This window comes from Corapipo altera, unplaced genomic scaffold (assembly GCF_003945725.1).
Source record: "Corapipo altera isolate COAL_440 unplaced genomic scaffold, ASM394572v1 22b, whole genome shotgun sequence".
NCBI classification, from domain to species: Eukaryota; Metazoa; Chordata; class Aves; order Passeriformes; family Pipridae; genus Corapipo; species Corapipo altera.
This window is the reverse complement of record NW_020884876.1, coordinates 22,375,754-22,387,987: the sequence shown is the minus strand read 5'-3', so window position 1 is coordinate 22,387,987 and position 12,234 is coordinate 22,375,754. Positions and strand designations below refer to the sequence as shown.

General features: G+C 40.0%; 2 long non-coding RNA genes across 2 annotated transcripts; both read left to right on the top strand.

Annotated features, from left to right (window-relative positions):
• Window positions 1-3,007: 3,007 nt before the first annotated feature.
• LOC113943652 lies at window positions 3,008-4,150 on the top strand. Its single transcript, XR_003526402.1, has 3 exons — window positions 3,008-3,033; window positions 3,454-3,545; window positions 4,122-4,150. It is a non-coding gene; the product is annotated as an uncharacterized LOC113943652 (long non-coding RNA).
• A 570-nt stretch (window positions 4,151-4,720) lies between these two features.
• On the top strand, window positions 4,721-8,607 carry LOC113943701. The gene is made up of 3 exons (XR_003526420.1): window positions 4,721-4,740; window positions 7,311-7,381; window positions 8,593-8,607. It is a non-coding gene; the product is annotated as an uncharacterized LOC113943701 (long non-coding RNA).
• Window positions 8,608-12,234: the final 3,627 nt, after the last annotated feature.

Sequence of the window (12,234 nt, the reverse complement as noted above, 5' to 3'; positions counted from 1 at the left end):
CCTTACTCTTCTGTTGTGATGGCCAGGAAGTCGATCTTGAGTCAAATCAAGTCCCTTTTGAAATCAATGGCAAAACTCTTTTCATCTGTGTTTTCTCTGCAGGGAAGCCATGCTCTGAACTAGAAGACAAATAGCAGGGACAAAAACTACTGAGATCTATGAAGAGAGGCAAGAAAGGAAACTGAAGTAAAAGGGGAATTATTCTTGGGAGAGTGTTAAAAAGTTATATTCATTCAACTTTGTCACCACTGGTTTTGTGTATAGAAATACTTAATGAAAAAGTAAATTGCTTTTCTATGCCTGTGTTTTAAACAACTATGCAACTTACTTTACCATACACCTTATTAAAGGTAAACAACATTAGCCTTCAATGTAAAATATCTCCCAGGTATTTTGTAAAATGCAATGTAATGCACAACAAAATAGCATTTTGTGTATTGTAACCTGTCTGTAACACTGAAATGAAGTAGGATCAGAGATAATTCAGCGCTGTATATACCTACATATATCATGACTGGCATAGTCAGGCTTTTCATTTTTGACAGCTGAAACTAAGGACAGTTTTCTCCCTGCCTTTCCAAAAGCGTTCATCTGCAGTCCCAGTCTGGAAAGTCACCACCCTCCTTTTCTAACAGGACAAACCCTCTACAAAAAGCTGTGCTGTAGCTCAAGCTGCAGGGAAGACTGAGTCAAAGTACAGAGGACTGTGATGATGAAAATGCAGGTTTCGGACTTTTATAGCACATCTGTAGCCCCTGTTCTCCTGCTGGCTGTAACAATCACCTTCTTACTCCAACACCTATTTCTTCACTATGTTCACATTTTCAGAGCCTGGCTGACAAATACTGACAAATACCTTAGTCAGATGTTAAGGAACTGGTTGATATCTCCTTTATTCAAATAATTCGTAAATACAAGTGGCATAAGGACCTTAACTGCGGAAAACATTTTAAGGGCAAATCCTGCTCTATAAATTATAAGCATCTCTCACAGCCTAGATAAAAATATTTCAGGGATCTTCCGGCAAGATTTGTTTAATTTGTCCAAACCCATGTGTACCTACAGAAATCAAATCTTCAAACATGCAATATATAATTTTTATAACACCTTTTCTTCATCATCCAGAAGTATTTCAGATCAGAAACAATTTTCATTTAAATAGTAAGAAATAAAAAATGAAAAAGAGTGTGAATTTATTAGAAATAACATTATAGCAGGCATAGACATGTGGTAACTATCCAGGCCACAGTATGAGCACAATTGTACCATAAACTCTAATAATTAAACAAAAAAGAAAAAAACAAGTCCCGATTAAATTTTGTTAGCAAATGCAGTTAAGTATAATAAAGAATTCAGTCTCAGGTGTGCTCACATGCATTCAGCTGAATTAGGTTGGATCCTGTGCTCCTCTCTGCCCATGATAACATATTTTAGGATAAGCCAAAATTTCATCTCAATGCCTTTGAAACCTAAAGGTTCAAATTTTCATTCTGAAAAGGTTTTTTTTTAATTTCTTTTTTCAGCTCAAGAGTAAAATTAAAGGCTTCAGTTACCAGAAAACTAGAGAAATATTAATTTATTGTTCCATTTGATTTAGGGGGTGGAAAAAAGGAAAAAAAAATCCCAACAAACAGATGATTAAAGACCAACTTCAAGCTTGTTGCTTTTGTTACCATCTTCTCTCTGCCCTTACAGGTCTGACCTGAGTTCCTCACGATGCCACTGGCACTCCTGTTCTGCTTTCCCATTTGCCTGTGCACATCTCAGGCCCCTGGTACTAGCCTGGATCTTTCAGCCTGTGCTGTAGATAATATAGTAGGAAGCACTGACCACTTTTACTGTAGGTATCCTTTCTGGCTGTTCTGCTTTCTCTTGTGAGTCCTTTTACTCTTTCTTTCCACGTCAGAGTGCTGGGAATAGATACTGCCAGAGCCAGCACTGAAATGGCTCAGCTCCCCTGTACACGAACGTACCTAATTGAACCTGCATACAGGTACAGCTATAATTTGTGAGATGTGCACTGAAGCGTGCAGGCAATGATCCCAACATTGCAGTTGACAAGCAGAGTAATAAGGTGTTCTCCTGTGCAGCTTGGATACCAACAACTCTCTCAGTTCTGACTGAAAAACAGCACCTCAGATTTTATGGAACAGGGGTTTGCTGCTGAAGGTGCCAGGCTTTTAAAAGCAACATGAAAACACCTGGGAACTGACAGAGTTGAGATAGTCTTCTATTCCTACTTCATTATTTTGGGATACTCAGTCTGTAAAGGTTATGGTTATAAGGAGTCAGAGTTAAAAGAGTGCGTGGGAAAACATGCTTTTCTATTGCACCAGCAATTCCCCTTCAGCGAGGTACTAAGGCATCTTTGAGAGCCTCCAGATAAGAAATATCAAAAGCCATGTGCATGATCATATTGGCCTCCAGAAGTGGAAATCAGCTACCACCCTTCCTTGCAAATGCAAGCAAAGCCAGTTATGGTCATCTCTGGGATCTGGACATTCATATCACCAAGCAGCTGTCACACAGTGATGATCACTAGCAACTGGGATTGTATTTAAACCAACTTACAATGGCAAGATTTTCCCTTCTGTTGTCCCCTAAAATAACCTGAGAAACTTGAAGTTTAGTAAGAGATTTTACTGACATTATCAAAGCTTGTCAAAGGTGAAGTTGAGGCAAACACCTTCAGTCATTAGGTTTTATTACTCAATGGAAGCTGGTCATTGTGGTAAGCCCTCCCTCCTCCTGTGCTTTGCACTGTGCACTAACTGTTCTGTGTGACTTTGTAAGGGACAATCAGTGTGTTGCTGAAATGCTTTTTTAAAATTTTAATTTCTTTAAGATATTCTGGTAACATTTCTAATCCATTTTCTGTATCTGTTATCTTTGCATTCCCAGGTAATTTATTTAGTTACAGCAACACCACTAAGAAGAAAAAGATCAACCCTTTGATATCAGCTTCTTTTATCAGACTTGGAAATACGTATCCTTTCTAACCTGCCTCTTAGAACAAAAGAATAGCAACTAAAGGTAGAAATCACAGTCCAAGATGTCCTCTGTCCCATCATCTGCTCAGTGGGGAGAGGGGAGGTCTACCCACCACAGTCGCTATTTCAGTACAAATAACTCTGTTATGTACTGGTTTTAGCAACAGCAACAACAACAAAAAAGCGTAGTACTTCTATTATACAAATACATTATCCACATAACTTTGGTGATAAAGCCTAGCATGTATCCTTATGCTAATTATGGACGATCCCTAATAGATAATTTAAGTTGAAGTCTGATGGCTAGGCATAGGATATTATTCTTCTGAGGGAGAATTATGTGGTTTTTAACATACCTAAGTCTCAGCATCTGGGTGACTACTAAATCTACTTGATTGTGCAGGCAAGAAATTGTGTCTGTGCTCTTAGGCAAAACCAGGATTTTGCTTTTTTCTGAATTCAGCCCATCCCATATCTAGTAAAAGCTGAATGGAAACAGTTGGTAAAGGGGGGTATCTGCCAAGAAATGTGGAGAGCAGCAGCACCTTTATTATTGTAAGAGTCCAGGTTCTAGATTTAGTATCTGAATTTTGCACAATCCTTACTTGTAACTTTAATTATTACACCTAGAGAGCAAGCTAGCAAGGTGCACAGTGCTTCCCTAGGAGCAATGATAGCTGCAATCTCACAGACACAGTTTATGCTCTTTATGCATTTGCAAAAACCTTTCAGTGATCCTGACAGGAGACAAGCACTTGGATTCCATAATGAGGTGGCAGCTGACGAATATTTATTTTTTCCTTTGGTACCTATCTTGTCTGCTTTAATTGGCTGCTTGGGAATGCACTTGGAAACCTGACACAGAGTGCTGACACACCGTCTCCTTCACTGTGCCGCTCTGAGATGTGGGTGGGTGCCATCAAAAACATTTGCTTTTTAAACTCGAGTGGCAGTGGAGGAAAGTTAGATGACCGATAAGAAATGATAAGGCCTATACCCATGATTCTATGCAACAACTTCAATTTCCCTCATCTCCTTTCCCTTCCTTTCCTTGCTTTGCTCTTGTCTGCTTAGGATATACCTTCTTTGAGGCAGGGGATATTTTTTCTTAAGTACTTTTACATTACATAGCATAGCGGGACTGCCATACAGAATTAAGGAAAATAACAACGATGACAACAGCAACAATAATGATACAAGATTTCCTGGAAAAAAACCCCACTGACCTACAACAGCAACAACAACAACAACAACAACAACAATAATAATAATAATAATACAAGCTTTCCTGGGAAAAAAACACTGACCTCCCAGAAACCTGAATTCTCCTGCAATAAATACAATTACTTCCTCCCAAGCTGAATTTGGCCTATTTTGGAAGATACTGAAACAGGAAAATAACCTAATTTCTTTAAGAATGTGCACTCCAGAGGGAGAGTTTGCAGTCATTACCTTTTAAAAATTAGGCTAAGAATTTTTCTCTTTGACATTTTCTAATGAGAGTTAATATTCAGTAATTTTAGCCATCTTCTGGTGAGATTAAAACCACTGCAGGAAGGCAGAACAGAGAAAATTCTTTTTTCACTACAAGTTGCTGAATTAACTGAACCTGAAATGCTTTGCAAATCTGTCTGTGCCAGTGAAATTTAGAAAGAAAGAAAGAAAACAAACAAGATCTCTTCAGCAGGTTTCTTGCCTGTCCCACTTCCCAGTCACTTGGCAGCTCTCCTCCCCGGGGAAAAGATGCCAGGTAAGCTAGTCTGCCTGGCATACAGATCTCTGGCAGGCAAAAATTTTGTATACTTCTAGGACTGAAGGCTCTAGCAATGTTTGCTATGCAGACAATATTAGTCAAGAGTAAAGATGCCTTCAAGCGCTGAAATGAGGGACTCAAGTTGTTTTTTCCGCTCGAATTAGGGCAAAACCGAACTGTGTAATCTCCAAATCCTCAAAGTCATAGAAATGTGTTTCTATACATAGATTTTTAGTTTTGGGCAAGTCACTCATTACATTAATAAGGGATTTCTGAATGATGGTCAGAAAGACAATTAGAAATATTCTCCAATGGTAAAAGCTTGGCTTTCACTATGAAAGCTTCCTTTACTTGTCAGCAATCCCCTACATTCAGCATATTGCATATGAAAACACAGAGTGCTTGTATAGGCCTGTTTTTTCCCCCCCTCCCCCCCTCATTTAAAGGTTATTCAACTACAGCAAAAGAGACTTTCACCTCCATAACAATGGTAACAAGATGAAAAAATCAGTTCATTTTCCCTTGTTATTTTCTTCCAGTAGCAATGCTGTTAGCACTGTCAGGACAATAAAATACCAGGATTTATTAAACTAGTACTTAAAAAAACCCTAATAGTTACAGGAAAATTTCTCAATGAGTAGCAAGACCACGCAAATATTACTGTTAATGGAATTTTCTGTTAGACAGTTTTTTTAGAAAAGAGATACAATGGCTTTATGCTGCCTCTGGGCAATGGCTAATTGCATACTGTAGTTACAAGCATGTTTCCTTAGCTAGTCCCGATTGTAGGTACATCAGGAATGTTAATTCAGCACAACCAGTACACCGCATCTTTTGATTTTAAGGACACTTGCATCTTGCAGTCAATGGCTGTGTAAACTGTCTGCTACTGGTCCAGAGCCAGTGTAGATGTGTCTGTCTGCTTCAGCAGCTGCAAACAATCCAGGAGCAGCACACAGAGGCCTGTGTAGCTATGAATATTATCGTGCTGTGGCTGAATCTGTGAATAATAGCTCCTGTAACTGTTTGTGGCAGATCTGAAAACTGATGAAATTGTGACTGATGATGCGATAGAAGTTACCGCTATGGAGGGAGCAGCAATTTGGCCTTGTGGTCCCATGACAAGTTTGTGGCCTCATCAGTATGTAGGGCAAAGCAGCTGCTGTAATCACAAATGACGGCTTGGGGTTCCTGGGCTCCTGAGGTCTCTGAGAAGACTTGCAATTCACAGACTGGCCTAGTTTCCCCTTCTACCAGAAGGATGGAGCCTCATATGCCAATGTTTGCCTCAGCAATGGTGGGGAATATCAATCCTCAAGCCCCTAAGTTATGAGGAAACTCCTCTCAAGCACTGCTTACCCCAACCAGGGTGACACATTAGTAATGTTCAGAAAGGCTAGGGGGAACCCAAGCAGTGCATTGTGCTGCTAGGAGTCACATTTGTACCAAGCCAGCACAGGAAGGCTGCCTGCAGCCTCTCACAGAAGGAAACAATGCTCCTACATGCAATTACCACAACCTCATATCACACATTCTGCTGCTTTTCCCTCCCTGAAATCAGTCTATGTATCATATATTTTTTCAACTATTAAACATTGTGAATAGTTTGAAAATGTCTAGTTAATTTGTTTTTCAAAGCACCTGCTGCATTTTCTCGCATGTATTAGACAGGCATTAGGTGGCAGTATGGACTGGAGACTTCAGCATGGGGCAATGGGCAAGATATTCATATTCCTGACTCCAGTTGTAATGTGGAAAGATTCTCTAAACCTTCTCTTTCATTTAAAAAATGGAGGTGTGAGTAATGATCCCCTGACATCCTGTGATGATTAATTAGCTAACGTCTTCACAGAGCTCTGTGTATGAAAAATGCACTCTGTGAGTACAGAAATAGTCAAGTAGTTTTTCTTTTACATCAGTTTAATGTCACACATTTTGTCTTTGGTTTCAGCAGTGACACATTTGATCCATAATTCAGCCCGTACATTCTCAACTATTCTATTTTTAGATTTCAGAGAGGCTCAGATTGGAATTTATAGTGAAATCTAACTTCCCAAACCATAGTCTGACAAGACAGATCAGACCTAAGTACACAGTAGTTAGTGAAGGGCTGACAAAGTGCTTTCATAAAGTCATCACAAGTTAAAGATGGAAAATGCCTAGTGGGTCATCTAATCCATCTCCTTGCCTTTGAAACATTTTTCTTTATGCTACAGTTGTGCTAGTGCTGTATCTAAGCTGGTGAAAATGTTGTTAGAAGGTTTCTAGGGAAATCCCCAGTCTGACAACCAAGGAATACCCAGATTTCCAGATCAGCTTCAGATTAATTTTCTCCAAGTTTCAGCCCATAACTTCCTGAGCAATGTGCCTCAATCCAATCTGCATCACTTTTCAATATGCAAACAGGAGTTTGGCTGAAGCCTGACAAGTGTCAAAATACCTCAGCTAAACTCTGATCCAAACATACTTTGACCCACATCTGGATCCTTCTTGAACTAATTTCAATGACTCCCAAATTGCCTTGTATTATTGATATTTCAACTTGCAGCATGGTATTTTTCTTTCAGGAGAGCTATACCTTAGCAGGGCATCTTCACCTGATGCTGTGCTTGGAAACTGCCAGCAGACCTTCCTACAGGTAGAGTTTAGACTCCAAGCTTGTGTTTTTACATCTGAAATCCAGAACTAATGTCATCTTCTAAGCTACCATGTCACACTGCAGACTCATTTCATTGGCTCTGTACTCCCATCTTTACACATTTCGTGTCTTTCAGTATAGCTGCTCTGTATTATTCTTCCTTTGTCGGATTATTTCCATCATTTCCTCTGCCTCAATAAGTTAGTTTATATATTTTCACTCTGAATCTCATGCTGTTATTCTGTACCCATGTTGTTATCCTTTACAGCCTTTGTCTCTTATTTTCCATTTCCTCCAGGGCACTTACTTATACTTTCACATCATCTGCAGTTTTCCTTACTTTCACATCATCTGCAGTTTTTCTTACTGTCACATAAATGTGAACACCTGCATAAGAAACGAGCCTAGCACAAATCCCTACCTCATCCATTTTTCTTTTAGTATTCATTTCACCCTCATGTGTTTGTGTAAAACTCCACTCTTCTCAGGCCTCCCTGCCTGGCAGGGAGTTACTTGGCTTCTCTGCTACTCTCATTGCTCCATGCCTTACACATGTTATTTGCCCAACCAAACCTTTTCACTTGCAATATTGGATTCCTTTTTCATTTCAGCCTCAAACACTAGAACTTTCTCACATCTCTCTTGTCAGCCAGTGTTCTGTAAGGTGTCTGTTTTCTATATATATGTGAGCAGTCTAGAACAATTATCTCAATATTCAAAGCAGTGTAAAGATTTGATTTTAGGCAAGACCCTGACCTCATGCTTGTATTTGTGTCAGTGTAGATGATCATGCAATTTTAACTCACTTATTAAGATACTCTCAGTAGTTTTCTCAGATTTGTGGCTCTTGAGCAGCACTCCCCCATGTTTACTCTCATCACAGTGTAGCTGTAAGAAAAAAAATGAAAAAATAGTTTTACAAATTGCTACCATAAATTTTAATGAAAGCCTCACTGTTTAATCCTGTGCCTTATTTCTAGTCCCATTTCTCTGGCTTCAAGACTGCAGAAAGCCATCACCAAAGCTTTCGTCCCTTGTAAGCTCTTACGGATTGCAAATAAGTTACCCTTTAACTTTTTTTTTATAAAATACATACTAGCTCCTAAATCGTGGATTTTCTGCCCATAATAAATATTTCCCAGCTTCTTAACTGTTCTCTTAACTCTTCTCTGAACCCATTTCAGTTTACCAATATCCTTCTCAAATTGCAGATGACAGAACTGGACACAGGATTCCATTAATGCTCTCTCCAGTGCCAAACACAAATATCATCGCTCCATTGCTATTTGAGCTACCTCTGTTTATACATCCAAGAACTGCATTAGACACTACCCTGTCAGGGAGAAGCTCATTACCCCACCAGCTCAAATTACCCTTCAAATCCTTTACAGAGATGCTGCTTTCTGGGGCACAGGAAGATTTCCTCACCTCACTTTTATTATAAATTGCACCCAGATCATGTAATAAACTTCAGGTTAAGACCTACATTGTTTAGCTTATTCTCAGTTTGTTCAGAGAACCACGTTGTTCTATATGGCTTTTAAGTCCAGTGTTGCTGTCACTGTAAACCTCTTTGGTTTCTGGCACTTAATCAATGACCAAGAAGAAGTTAGCAGCTGACCACTCTAAAAGCACATATGCTTGCTCATGGTTACCTGCTTATGTGTACTGAAGACCTGGTACCCATCTTATTTTTTTAGATGTGCTATGGTAATTTTGTTGCAATCTTATTTACTTAAAAATATCACATAAGATCTAATCAAATTCTTGCCAGATGTCTGAGCACATTATATCCCTAATGCTAGCCAAATTTATCCCATCTTTATCTAGCAATCTATATGAAAGCATCCATTTAAACTCTTTAATAAAGAGTAAGAAATAATAATTATAAGTCCATTGATTTTTCTCCTCTATTTTCTTATTATATCCCATTTAAAATATTTTACCCAGAATGAATGTCAGAATGAGAAATAGCAGTCAAAAGCATGTGAGTCATGCCATCTTCTGATTGTAAACATTGGCATAGCATGGGAGAGGCCTCTGTCTCTAAAGAGTTATTTAAAATTCATGCTACAAATACCGAGGTCCTCAGCCAGCTCATTTAAAACTCCTGTTGTTGAGGAAGCCAAATAGCTTCTTTCTCTCATTTTAATGGATATTTTTAACAAAGTTTTTGTACAAAGTGTCTCAGACTTGTTTGTGAACACGGTGAGGTTGTCTAACAAAACTGTCAGTAATGACTTCTTGTTTCAGGTAGGTGCCCTCAAGATTTCTCTCGGCTGCCACCTAGCCCTGGAAGCAGTAGTATCCCAATTGCATCTGTATTTCTCTTTCTGGAACTAATCCCCTCTGAAACAATCAAACTGGTAATTTTGCTTGTTTATCATACTTGCAAAAGCAGCTACCAGCAGCCCCTTAAGCCTGGTTCTTCCACAAAACTTAGTGGCGAGTCTGAGTCCCCATACACCCTTTCCAAGAGGGGACCTGCAGTGTGAAAGGCAGAGGCACCCACTCCTTGGGGATTTGGTGAGATGGGAGGTACTTGTGGCCGTTATCTTCAGAGGATATTCCTGCTTGGAGTGTGTCAAATGGTTTACCACAAGCCTGGACTTAAAATGAGGTAAAGGCTTCAAACTGTGCTCCCTAAAGCATTCATCTACGCAGCTAGGGCCAAGGCCTCATCTATCCTAGCAAGGACCCTCTTCCAGCTGCTTATAGCCCAGCTCTCCCTGCAGTCAAGGATGTGTGGAGCCCTGCATCAGCTTGCTCTAGGTAGAGCCTGTAAAACACGTCCTAGAAATTCAGCCTTGGGGAGGGCACTTTTCCACACTTGAACCACCTCATTTAGTGCATATTTCCTGGTGGAATGCACAACCAAAGGATGAAAGAGAGATATAGATTTTTAAGTTTATGGTTCCAGTTAAAAAAAAAAAAAAAAGGTTCAGATCCTGTTTCATACCTGGCCTGGCCTCTGGCTTTATTCAGCAGCTTCTGTGTTAAGAAAATGTTCAGCAGGCCGGGGAACAGGAGAAGAGGGTTAGGAGCTTAAAGCTGTTTTGCTGCTACGGAAAAGATGGGTGAGAATAAATTATATAAAAATAATCCACATAAAAAATAAGCAGAAAAATAATGCTAATCCTATTTAGACGTGGTGATTCTCACTATATGTTTTATTTATGAAACTGTAATCCTAGAACAGTAAATAGTGCTATTCTTTATTCTCCCATGAAGATAATAGGGTAGAAAGGTATGTAGTATGCAAAAAAGCACACTAAAGGAAGAAATTGATCACATAATTAGAAGAGATTTTTTTTCATGGAACTTAAGAATGTTTTAAAACAGCATTATGTAATGGAGATTTATAAGGGATTGCTTTCACATAACCTATAGTACACTGAAAATGAGGGAAAAAAATTACCCAAACATGTTACATTTCAACTATGTGACATTGCACAAACACCCTTTGTCCACTAGAGAACCAGATGGTTTCTGCTGAGACTTGTTAGTAGGAACAACTTCAGCTACTACAACTGAGAACAGGTTTGTGTGTGCCTGTGTGAACGCGAGCCACACAAACTCCTCATTTCCTCCTCAATTATTCTTTCTGCACTAGTTCCCAAGGACTATTTAGCACGTCCTGGTCGCTCAACAATCTCCCGTGGTTTTGCACTGAGCTAAATGCTGTCATATGAGGCCCGAGTCTCTGCCCATAATGCGCTAATTGAAACTTGGCTTCGAGAAGGAAACAAAATGAGAACTGTGGCTGAGTCAGAAACCAAAGGTGAATTTTCCTGACTGGCCAAAGATTTGAATTAGGTATGTTCTAATTTTGTGCCAAAACAAGGCTCCAGGTTGAGCTGGGAAAAAACATAGACACCTCCCATGGTTTCGATCTGTCACCTAGCAAAAAGCGCGTGATTGCTTTATATAAGTAAAATCCCTGTTCTTGGCTTTATTCATCCAAAGTTTGATTGCACCCTATGAGGCAACAATTAGTGGTGGCACAGAATTCAACAGATTTGGCCTGTGAATTCAGCCATTGCAACAGCTCCTGCTCAGGACTCCCACTTTTATCCGTTTAATAGTCATGATTTTGGTTCGACATCTCAACTTGTGTGGTAAGGAATACTGTAAAAACACTTCCTCTTATGTGCCACAACCCTCTCCTTTGCTGGAATGGTGGTATTCTGGGAGAAGGATTTCTTGCACTCTTCCTGGTTCTGCAGGAGACCACTGGCAGCTTCGCCATAGTCTTCTGTCCCCACCTTTTTTAAAGGGCATATTCAATGATACCATCAACCATGACTGCCTTGCTTGGCCTGCTGTGCCACTTAGACACTCACAAGTCTATGGGTCCAGATGGGATCCAACTGAGAGTACTGAGAGAGCTGGCAGAGGAACTTGCCAATCCACTCCTCATCATTTATGATCAGTTCTGGATAACCGGGTCCCAGATGATTGGAGGTTTGCCATGTGACATCCAGCTACAAGAATGGTCAGAAGGAGGATCTGGGGAACTACAGGCCTGTCAGCCTGATCTCAGCACCAGGGAAAGTTATGAAACAGATCATCTTCAGTGGGATCATGCAGCATGTACAGGACAACCAGGGGATCAGGCCCATCCAGCATGGGTTCAAGAAAGGTAGGTCGTGCTTGGCCAACCTGATCTCCTTTTATGACCAGGTGATCTGGTCACCAGTGGATGAGGGAAAGGCTTTGGATGTTGTTTACCTGGACTTCAGTAAAGCCTTTGATATGCCTCGCACAGCATTCTCCTGGAAAAGCTGGCAGCCCACAGCTTGGACAGGTGTACTCTTTGTTGGGTTAAAAACTGGCTGTGTGTCTGGGCCCAG